Source organism: Arachis hypogaea, chromosome 16, assembly GCF_003086295.3.
Source record: "Arachis hypogaea cultivar Tifrunner chromosome 16, arahy.Tifrunner.gnm2.J5K5, whole genome shotgun sequence".
NCBI lineage: Eukaryota > Viridiplantae > Streptophyta > Magnoliopsida > Fabales > Fabaceae > Arachis > Arachis hypogaea.
In genome coordinates this window covers 72055050-72066134 of record NC_092051.1, presented here as the reverse complement: position 1 = coordinate 72066134, position 11085 = coordinate 72055050, and the positions used below count along the sequence as shown (strand labels likewise).

The 11085-nt window shown below is 38.0% G+C and overlaps 1 long non-coding RNA gene across 1 annotated transcript; it reads left to right on the top strand.

Moving 5' to 3' along the window:
* Nucleotides 1-845: 845 nt before the first annotated feature.
* On the top strand, nucleotides 846-9016 carry LOC140179810 (uncharacterized). Its single transcript, XR_011873629.1, has 2 exons — nucleotides 846-962; nucleotides 8418-9016. It is a non-coding gene; the product is annotated as an uncharacterized lncRNA (long non-coding RNA).
* The last annotated feature ends 2069 nt before the right edge of the window (nucleotides 9017-11085 follow it).

The window sequence follows — 11085 nt, the reverse complement described above, 5'->3', positions numbered from 1 at the left end:
TTTAATTTTTAAGAATGACAAGTTGAAGGTAGAAGATAGTTAACAAATAACCACATCTAACAAGTTGAATCTTCACTTTAACTATTGTGATGTGTCATTTGGCACTTGTTAGTGAGTTAAACAAATTTCCCAAAGATATTGTTTTTAATGTATTATGAATACTTAATTTGATTCACAAGAAAAATAGCAAAGGGAGAAAAAAAAGAAGAAAAAATTGTACAGATAGAACATTTCGGACTGCAAATGTGAATAGAGTCTGGTAAGAAATATTACTGATCATGTTCATTTCAGAAACAACTTTTGCTGAGATTAATTTCTGGAATTTCACTCGTGAATAAACCACTCTTGCTTGTGATGGTATTGCTATATCTCCATTGTAGAGCTACTATTATTACAAATAAATTGTTTGTGCTATTTGCACTAAAGTTGTATACTTGTATGCTATTTTAATGCTGACTAATGTGCACAATTTGATTCAGGCGGCTTTTTAACCAATGCACTACTTTTTTCCGAAAATTAATCCTAAAATATCACTTTTTGGAATCTAATTACCTATGTGCCACTTTTGTTTACATTATTATAATTAATTATAATTAAAAATAAAATAACAAATCAGTAATCATTTTAGCAAAATAGTGGTATATAGATAATTAGTTTTAAAAGTGTATTTTGATAATAAATTTTAAAAAAGATGGCATGTTAGCAAAAAAGCTAATTCAAATTAATGCGTAAAATATATACGTATATGTGAATGCAATCCACCAATGCATGATATTTATTTAGCTTCTAATTATTCTCTTTCATTTCTTTATTTTTATTTTACAAATTAAACTTATTCATAGATTTAATTTCTGGTTTTATTAGGCATTTGCTTGGGTTTCTTCTGTTTCTGGGATTAAAGTGGGTACTGATTTTTCTCTCACCAGTTTCTTGCTATTGCTTTTGAACAAGCGCTTATTGAGGTAAGATCATAATTATATCCTGTTTTGTTTTAAATATGTTAGAAGTCTATTATAGCTTGTAGTTTATTATGTTAGAAGTCCCATATATATTTTTTAGTAGTGCACATGTCTAATAACTATTTTTTCCTACTTGAAGTTTAACTAGCAACAATGAATAAATCTTGGATTGCTAAGCCACGAAACTTAGATGAATATATAGTTGGTCTAGAAAACTTCTTGGATTTTGCATTTCAACATGGAGCAATTGAGAATACTAAAATAATATGTCCGTGTCCAAGTTGTGGGTTTCGCAAATGACATGCTCGAAAAGATGTTAGAGATCATTTACTTTACAAACCATTTCCTAAGAATTATGTTGTATGAAACTTTCATGGCGAGAAAGAAGTAACCGAATTCTCAACAAGTGCACATGTCATGCGCGAGACATTGGCAACTGAACATCCCCTAGATAACATGGTAAATGATGATTTCAGGATACATATGGATCAAGAGAGTGGTAAGGATTCAGGCATGGAAGATTTTGTAAACGATGAGCCAAGAGAAAATCATAGAGACTTTGATGAGTTTCTCAAGGAAGGCAATCAAAAGCTACAGGAAGGAAGCGACTTCACAAAGCTAGAATTCATAGTCAAATTGTATCATATTAAAGTCTTGTGTAGACTAAGTGACAAGGCCATTACTATGATACTTGAGTTGGTGAGGGATGCTTTTAGTTGTGTGAATTTGCCTACGACTTTTGATCAGGCAAAGAAACTAATTTGAAAACTAAGACTTGACTATGTTAAGATAGATGCTTGCCCCAATGATTGTATGTTGTTCGAGGATGAAGACCCAAACAACATCCAACAAACATGCAGTCATTGTGGTGCTTCTAGGTGGAATTCTAAGAAGAAGAAGAAGAAGAAAAAGCAAGCTGCCAAGGTTTTGAGATACTTTCCGTTGAAACCAAGGTTGCAAAGATTGTTCATGTATCGTAAAACTGCAGAGCATATGTTATGGCATGCAACAATGAAAGGAGAAAATGACAAAATGGTGCATCCAAGGGATGGTGAGGCGTGGAAGTCTTTTGATTTGACACACAGAGAGTTTGGATTGCAACCTAGAAATGTTCGTTTGTGCACTTGCTGGTTAGTTATGCGGAGTTGTGACAAAGTGTGATTCACGCTTGAGAGCTCCAAGTCCTTTGGCACCATTGTTGATGATCACAATTTTGTGCACCAATGGTCTATCCTAGGAATCTTCTATGATGAACTATCTGAGATGTCCAAGATGTCCTTGGACCATTCTGCTAGTGGATCACTCCACTTGAAGAAAATGCCTGAAGAGGCATAGGAACTCATTGAAATAGTTGCAAATAACCAGTTCATGTACACTTCTGAGAGAAACCCTGTGAACAATGGGGTAGCTCAGAAGAAAAGAGTCCTGAAAGTTGACACTCTGAATGCTATATTGGCTCAGAACAAGGTCTTGACCCAACATGTCAATTTGATCTCTCAGTATTTGACTGGAATGCAAGCTGCAACTAGTAGCACACAAGACACCTCCTATGATGAAAATGCCTATGATCTAGATTAATCCATGATGGAAAGTTGAATTACATGGGATAACCCTATGGAAATACCTACAACTCCTCATAGAGGAATCATCCTAACCTCTCATGGAAGGATCAACAGAAGCCTTAGCAAGGCTTCAACAATAATCAAGGTGGAAGAACCTAGAATAAGTTTAACAATAGACCACCATTCCTTTCTTCTCAAAAAAACATGGAAACTTTTAAACAAAGCCTTTCTGACTTAGCAACCATAGTCTCTGAACTCTCTAACACCATTCATAATTTCATAACAAAAACTAGGTCCTCCATCAGAAATCTGGAGGTACAAGTTGGTCAGTGGTGCGTAAAATTACACTTCGCACAACTGAACCAGCAAGTGCACTGGGTCGTCCAAGTAATACCTGAGTGAGTTAGGGTCGATCCCACGAGGATTGTGATTTAAAGCAAGTTATGGTTATCTTGTAAATCTTAGTCAGGCAGATAGGAAAGTTGATTGTTTGTTTAAAGTGCATAAAAGTAAAATAAATAAAATGTTACTCGGTTGATGGTTAAGGCTTGGAGATGATTTGCTCTTCTGGATTAATCCGGTCTTATTGTCTACTCCAACTGTGAATGATTTCTTCTATGGCAGGATGTATGTGATCAACGCCTTTCTTAAGGGATCGCCAATGCTCCTCCAGATCTGAACCCCAGGGTTAGTGTGGATCTAGTCTGATTGAGGGTGAAGCTCCTGCACTTCATTCTCCTTAGTGATCCTACTCAAAACGCCACAGACAAGGTCGAATCTTCCAGATCAGAGAATGCTGTGCCTTTAGTTCTAGCCTCTACCACAAATACTCTAATCTCCCCATACCTCGGCTGAACTTGTGTCTCGAGAAGTCCCCAACGAAGTCGTGGATTAGCCGTCTAAGAGATGTATAATCAAGCTAGTGGTTCATCATTGTCCGATGAAGAACTCACTCTGAACCCATGTAGAATGAGATAACCTTGTGCCGGTTTAACGCATTCATGATGACAAAGAACGAATACACATCTTAGAATAGAGAATCAAACACGTATTGAGATAGAATAGTAGTACTTTCTTAATCCATAAAACTCAGCACATCTCCTCCCCTTAACCTAAGAGGTTCAGAAACTCATACTGATAGAAAATACAACGTGGAATTCGAAAATATCCTAGAGGTCTCTAAAAGATGTAAAAGTTCTGAAATAAATACTAGACTAATGACTAAGGATTACATAAGAAGGGTAAAACAGTTTTTTAGTGCTAAAATCTACTTATGGGACCCACTTGGTGAGTGTTTGTGCTGAGCTTTATTGAGATCCACGTACTAGGAGGCCTCTAGGGCATTGAACGCTGTCTAGGGGGTGCTTCTTGGGTGTTGGACGCTGGTCTCTTGTCCTTTGGGCGTTGGACGCTAGAATAGGGCAGGAGGCTGGCATTGAACTCCAGTTTTGAGCCTTCAATTCTGAAATAAAGTATGAACTATTATACATTTCTGGAAAGCTCTGGATGTTAGATTTCCAGTGCCGTTAAGTATGGTCCATTTGGACTTCCATAGCTCCATAAGAGCTCTTTCGAGTGCAAGGAGGTCAGATCTGGATAGCATCAGCAGTGCTTTCTCTATCTCTGAATCAGACTTTTGCTCTAGCTCCTCAATTTTAGCCAGAAAATACCTGAAATTGCATAAAAATACACAAACTCAAAGTAAAATCCAAAAATGTGAATTTTGCACTAAAACCTATGAAAACTTAATAAAACTTAAACAAAACATACTAAAAACTATATGAAAATAATGGCAAAAAGCATATAAAATATCCGCTCATCAGAACACCAAACTTAAACTGTTGCTTGTCCCCAAGCTACTAAAATAAAGTAGGATAGAAAGAAGAGTAAGATACAATAAATCTCAGAGTTTTCAATGAAGCTCAGTTTCAATTAGATGAGCGGGACTTAGTAGCTTTTTGCTTTCGAATAGTTTTGGCATCTTACTATCCATTGAAACTCAGAAGTGTTGGTCTCTTTAGGAACTTAGAATCCAGATGATATTATTGACTCTCCTAGTTTAGTTCTTTTTTATTCTTGAACACAGCTTTTAGAGTCTTGGACGTGGCCCTAAGTACTTTGTTTTCTAGTATTACCACCGGATACATAAATGCCACAGACACTTAACTGGGTGAACCCTTTCGGATTGTGATTCAGCTTTGCTAAATCCCCAGATTGGGGTGTCCAGAGTTCTTAAGCACACTCTTTTTTGCTTTGGATCGTTACTTTAACTGCTCAGTCTCAAGCTTTTTACTTGACATTTTCACACCACAAGCATATAGTTAGGGACACTTTTCAATTGAAGTGCTTAAGCCAAGATTTTACTCCTTTTAGGCCCTCCTAACCATTGATGCTCAAAGCCTTGGATCCTTTTACCCTTGACTTTTGGTTTAAAGGGTTATTGGCTTTTTGCTCTTGCCTTTTGGTTTAAAGAGCTATTGGCTTTTTTTGCTTTTTGTTTCTTTTTTTTTTTGCATGCAATTATTTTTTTTCTTTTTATTGCATCTTACTTTTTGCTGCTTTTTCTTGCTTCAAGAATTAATTTTTGAAATTTTCAGATTATCAATAATACTTTTTCTTTTTCATCATTCTTTCAAGAGCCAACATTCTAAAATTCCAACTTTAAATATGCACTATTTATTCATAAATTCAGAAAATAAAAGTAATGCCACCACATCAAGATAATTGAACTATTCTTATTATAGAAATCGAAATTCATGTATCTCTCAATTCTTTTCAAATAAAATTTTCTTTTAAGTAAGGTGAGAGATATATGGAATATTTTATAGCTTTAAGACATAGATAGAAAATGATCATGCAATAAAAACAAGAGAACAGATAATAAAACATAATAGAAAACAAAAGAAAAAAACATAAGATAAGGGAGTTAAGAGAACGAATCCACCTCATTGATGGCGGCTACTAATCCTCCTTGAGGATCCAATGTAGTGCTTGATCTCTTCAATGTCGCGCCCATGTCTCTATTGTTCTTCCCTCATATACCTTTGATCTTCTCTTATTTCATTGAGGATGTGGGAATGCTCTTGATGCTCCATCCTCAATTGCTCCATATTAGTGTTCAATTCTCCAAGAGAAGTATGCAACTGGTTCCAATAGCCTTGAGGAGGAAATTGCATCCCCTGAGGTATCTCAGGGATTTCTCGCTGAGGCGGCTGCACAGGCTCACGTGCATGCTCTCTAGTTTGCTCCATCCTCTTCTTAGTGATGTGTTTGTCCTCCTCAATGAAGATGTCTCCCTCTATGACAATTCCAGTTGAATTGCATAGGTGACAAATAAGGTGAGGCAATGCCAACCTTGCTTGGGTGGAAGGCTTCTCAGCTATCTTATACAGCTCTTGAGGTATCACTTCATGTACTTCCACCTCACTCCCAAGCGTGATGAAATGGATCATGATGGCTCTGTCAATGGTCACTCCCAATCTAATTGCTGGTAGGGATGATAGAGCGTTGCATGAATTCCAACCTTCCTCTAGCTAAGGGCTTGAGGTCAAGCCTTCTTAGTTGAATAGGCTTGCCTTGGGAATCCCTTTTCCATTGTGCTCCTTCTTAGTTGAATAGCACTTGATCCAATATTTGATCAAAGTTGGCTCTTCTAGTGTAAGGATGTGGGTCTCCTTGCATCAAAGGCAAGTTGAACGCCAACCTCACACTTTTCGGACTAAATTCCAAGATTCTCCCTCGGACCATGGTGCTCCAATTCTTGGGATTTGGGTTCACACTAATGTCATGGTTTTTTGTGACCCATGCATTAGCATAGAACTCTTGCACCATTAAGATCCCAACCTCTTGGATGAGATTGGTTAGGACTTCCCAACTTCTTCTCCAGATCTCTCTTCGGATTTCCGGATACTCATTATTCTTAAGCTAAAAGGGACCTTATGGATCACCTTCTTCTCTGCCACTACTTCATAGAAGTGGTCTTGGTGGGCTTTGGTGATGAATCTCTCCATCTCCCAAGATTCGGAGGTGGCGGCTATGGCCTTTCCTTTCCTCTTTGCAGAGGATTCTCTGACCTTGGGTGCCATAAGTGGTAATGGAAAGCAAAAAGTAATGCTTTTCCCACACCAAATTTAAAAGTGTTGCTCGTCCTCGAGAAAAAATAAATAAAAAAGAAGAATGGAGTAGAAAGCAATTCAGCCAAGGGGGCTTTGATGTGTATGTAAGGTGTGTGTAACAAGGGTATTTATAGGAGTGGGCTAGGGTTTATAGGGAAGAGTGTATGGGAAAGTGTGAAAAGGAAGAGGGAAGAAGTGGGGTAGGTAAAGATGCTGTGGGACCCACTGGCCCTGAGAGGCTAGAAAATTCAGATTCCCTACCTTCTACATGGGCGTTGAACGCCCAGCATTATGCTCTTGACTGGCGTTCAAGGCCAGCTTTGCTGCCATTTGGGGCGTTGAATGCCCAGCCAGTGCTCCCTGGCTGGCGTTCAACGCCAGTAAGTCTGCTAATTTGGGTGTTGAATGCCCAACCAGTGCTCCCTAGCTGGCGTTCAACGCCAGCAAGACACTCCATCCAGAGTGTTCTATTTTCATTGCTGAATCTTTCTATTTCTATTCTGACTGCTGCACATGATCATGAACCTAAAGAAAATAAATTCAAAGAAAAATATAAACAATAACTATGGTTGGGTTGCCTCCCAACAAGTGCTTCTTTAATGTCACTAGCTTGACGGTTAGCTCCTTACGGAGATGGATATTGGCACAAAATGTATGTGATATGACTGGCTTCTTGGTGAAGACAACTCTCATGCCAGGTGAGAGATCTTCAGTGGGGACTTTCTTGTCCCTCCAGCCTTTAGGTACTTTCTTCTTAGTACCTTTGTTCTCAGTTCTTGTTCGTGGCTGCCCAACATTAAACTTTGAATTGGTGTTTTGGGGCTTAGTAAAGCTTTGCACTGAAAGAGATGGTTGGAACACTAAGTGTTGCACAATTATCTCTCTTTTTTCAGAGGGAGAGTTAGGGTGAGCCATTTTAAACAAGATGTGATCCTCCTCTAGTTATAGAATCAGTTCTCCTTTAGTTACATCAATGATAGCATTGGCAGTGGCTAGGAAAGGTCTTTCAAGGATGATGGATTCATCCTCATCTTCTCTAGTATCTAGAATTATGAAGTTTGTAGGGATGTAAAGGTCTTCAACTTTCACTAAGACATCCTCTACTAGGCCATATGCTTTCTTCATTGACTTGTCTGCCATCTCTAGTGAGATATTTGCAGTTTGTACCTCAAAGATTCCTAACTTCTCCATTACAGAGAGTAGCATGAGGTTTATGCTTGACCCTAGGTCACACAGAGCCTTCTCAAAGGTCATGGTACCTTTAATTAGGAAGCGTCCGGGATCCGGACGCTTTTGAGGTAGCTTCTGTTGAACCAAAGCATTGAGTTCTTTGGTGAGCACTGGAGGTTCTTCCTCCAAAGGTTTTGTACCAAACATCTTGGCATTTAGCTTCATAAGAGCTCCTAGGTACCGAGCAACTTGCTCTTCCCTAATGTCCTCATCCTCATCTGAGGATGAATATTCATCAGAACTCATGCACTATAAGAGTGCATGCAAGGGAACCTCTATGGTCTCTACATGAGCCTTGGCTTCTTTTAATTCCTGGATAGGAATTTCTTCAGTGGATGCTTGATAAACCCCAATTTTGTGGTTTATCTTGTGCTTAATTTAGGAGATTTTATCAACTTTTCTCATATTTATTCATTGAAATAACATGGTTTTGTAATTCTCCCTTAATTTGTGCTTAAGTGTAAAAAAATGCTTTTTAGGCCCTTAAATTAGTGATTTTAATTCACTTTAATTCCATTTGATGTCTTGAAGTATTTGTTGAGTGATTTCAGGTTCATAAGTCAAGTATTGGAAGGAATAAGTGAAGAGAAAAGCATGCAAAGCGGAGAATGCATGAAGAAATGAGCATTTGGAGATTTGAGGGCAACGTGCACGCATCATCCACGCGTACGCGTGAGTTGAAAATTTGCATCCCACGTGCACGCGTCACCCACACATACGCGTGAGTAGGAGTTTTGGCCATCGATGCACACGCGTGATGCTTGACACGTGACTCACTTAAAGTGAATTTGCTGGGGGCGATTTCTGAGCTGCCCAGGCCCAAATCCAACTCATTTCTGAGGGTATTTCATGCACAATTCAAGCTTGGGCAAGGGGGAGCACTTAGTTGTAGAATAGCATCATGTAGTTTAGTTTTCTAGAGAGAGGAGCTCCCTCTTCTCTCTAGAATTAGGGTTCTTAAGGTATTTGCACGTTAGATCTAGGGTTCAATTCTTGTTTTCCTTTAGTTTTCCTTGTAATTTCTTGTTCCTACATCTTAATTCTCTTAATTTGCATTGTTAATTTCCCTTTTATTGCCTCTTTTATGTTTATGAACACTCTTGTTGGATTTGGTTTTCTTTTAATGCAATTGATGTTTAATGTTCTTTTATTGTTGATTTGAGTAGTTATTGTTAATTCCTTGCAATTGGTAGTTGTTAGATTTTATTATTTCTTGCACTTTATTATGTTTTCCTTTTATGCCTTCCAAGTGTTTGACAAAATGCTTGGTTAGTTGTTAGAGTAGATTTTTGAGCATTCTTGGCTTGGAAAGAGAAATTAGGTAATGTTGAGTCATGAATACCCAACTTATGTTGGTAATCTAGAGTTGTTAACTAATATTGTTTCCATTGACGCTAACCTTTTACTAATTCAATTAGTAATTTGATTAGGACTTTTGGATTGAGATTAGCTAGTCTTATTTGACTTTCTCTCTTGCGAAGTTAATATTGTACCTACTTCCATTGTTGGGGTTGACTAAATAAGATAAATTCTTGTTAATTATTGTTATTAGTGACTAGGATAGAAGGCCTATATTCTCAATCCTTGCCATGAATGTTTCTCTTTGTTATTTGCTTTCTTTAATCATTTACTTTTATTTCTTTGCCATTTACTTTCTTGCCCCCTTTTTATAAATCAAACCCCTTATTCCTTCCTAGCCAATAATTGAGCACTTCATTGCGATTTCTTATGAGACGACCCGATGTTTAAATACTTCGGTTAATTTTCATTGGGGTTTGTACATGTGACAACCAATCTTTTAAATTTGATTGAGAATTATTAGTTGGTTTGGAACTATGCTTACAACAAATTTCCTTTTCTATTAAGAGAAATTCTAGACTGATAATAATTCTTCTCATTAAATTTATGGCGCCGTTGCCGGGGAATTGCAATTGTGCTATGTCATTGGCATTTGTATATATGTGAATATGTTTGCCTTTTGTTTCTTTGTTAGTTTTTGCTATTTGTAGGACTTTTCTTTCTTTGTTTCTTATTAGATCTTATTTTCATTTTCTCTTGTCACCATGAATTCTCATCACTTTGGCTATGAGTGTGGTTCAAACTATGTTGTAGGAAATAGAAGCTTTAATGAGGATTTGCATCAAAGATTTGGAGATCAAAAGTGGAAGGAGCCTCAAGCATTTGATCAACCTTCATGGCAACAACCTCCACCAATGTACTATGATCAAGAGTCATACCATGATGTATACTAATCTAATGTGTGTGATGACCCTCATTGTGGTTGTCAACCACAACCACCACATACATATGACCCATTTCCTCAACATAGTCCCCAACAACCTTACTCACAAGCCTCATACCACCATTCACCTCCATATGATCCTAACCCATATCCACCATACCAACCACCATATGAACCATACCTAGAACCACTACATTCCTAATACCAATACTACCATGGACCATAATTTCCATACACACCACCTCAAGACTCTCACCAATATGAACCACCTTCCAATTACAATACCTTTCCCTCAAATGATGAACCCTCTCTTCCACCACCACCTTCATTGGACCAATCTCTCCAACCCCTATGGCAAGAACAACAAGAACTTCTACCTAGGTGTCTAAAGCAAGAAGAAGAGCAAAAGATGCTAGGGGAACTCATGGCTAGCTTGACTGAAGCGATGAACCACATAGTATCATTGTGCTCAAGTATCCAAGACACTCCCATTGTTGAATGTGGAGGATTAGTTGAGGAGCACAATGAGATAGAGAATTTTGAACTTTAAGAGGAAGAAGAGGAGTTGAGACAAGAAGTGCAACAAGTGGAGGAGGTAGAGATTATTGAACAAGAGGAAGTAGTGGATGAAGATTTAGGAGATGTTTAGTGCAAAGAGGAATCTCAAGTTGAAGAGCCTTCTTCTGTGGGGCTTGAAGTTGATGTTGAGGAGGATAGTGCATAACCTCCAAGGCACAATATGATTGAAGAATTGGAAGAAGTGGAGCAAGCACCATGTTCTCCTATCTATGATGATTCCGCATCAACATATGATCCTTTTGAGTTTGAGGAATCCTTCCCCATTGGACTTGGAATTGATGATGAGGTAGACTTCACTAAACCTCCTATTTATGATCTGTGTGATGGGGAAGAGCTAGAAGAATTTGGTGAAGAAGCATATGAACTTGAGGAACCTTGGCAAGAGGTAGAGCTTGAAG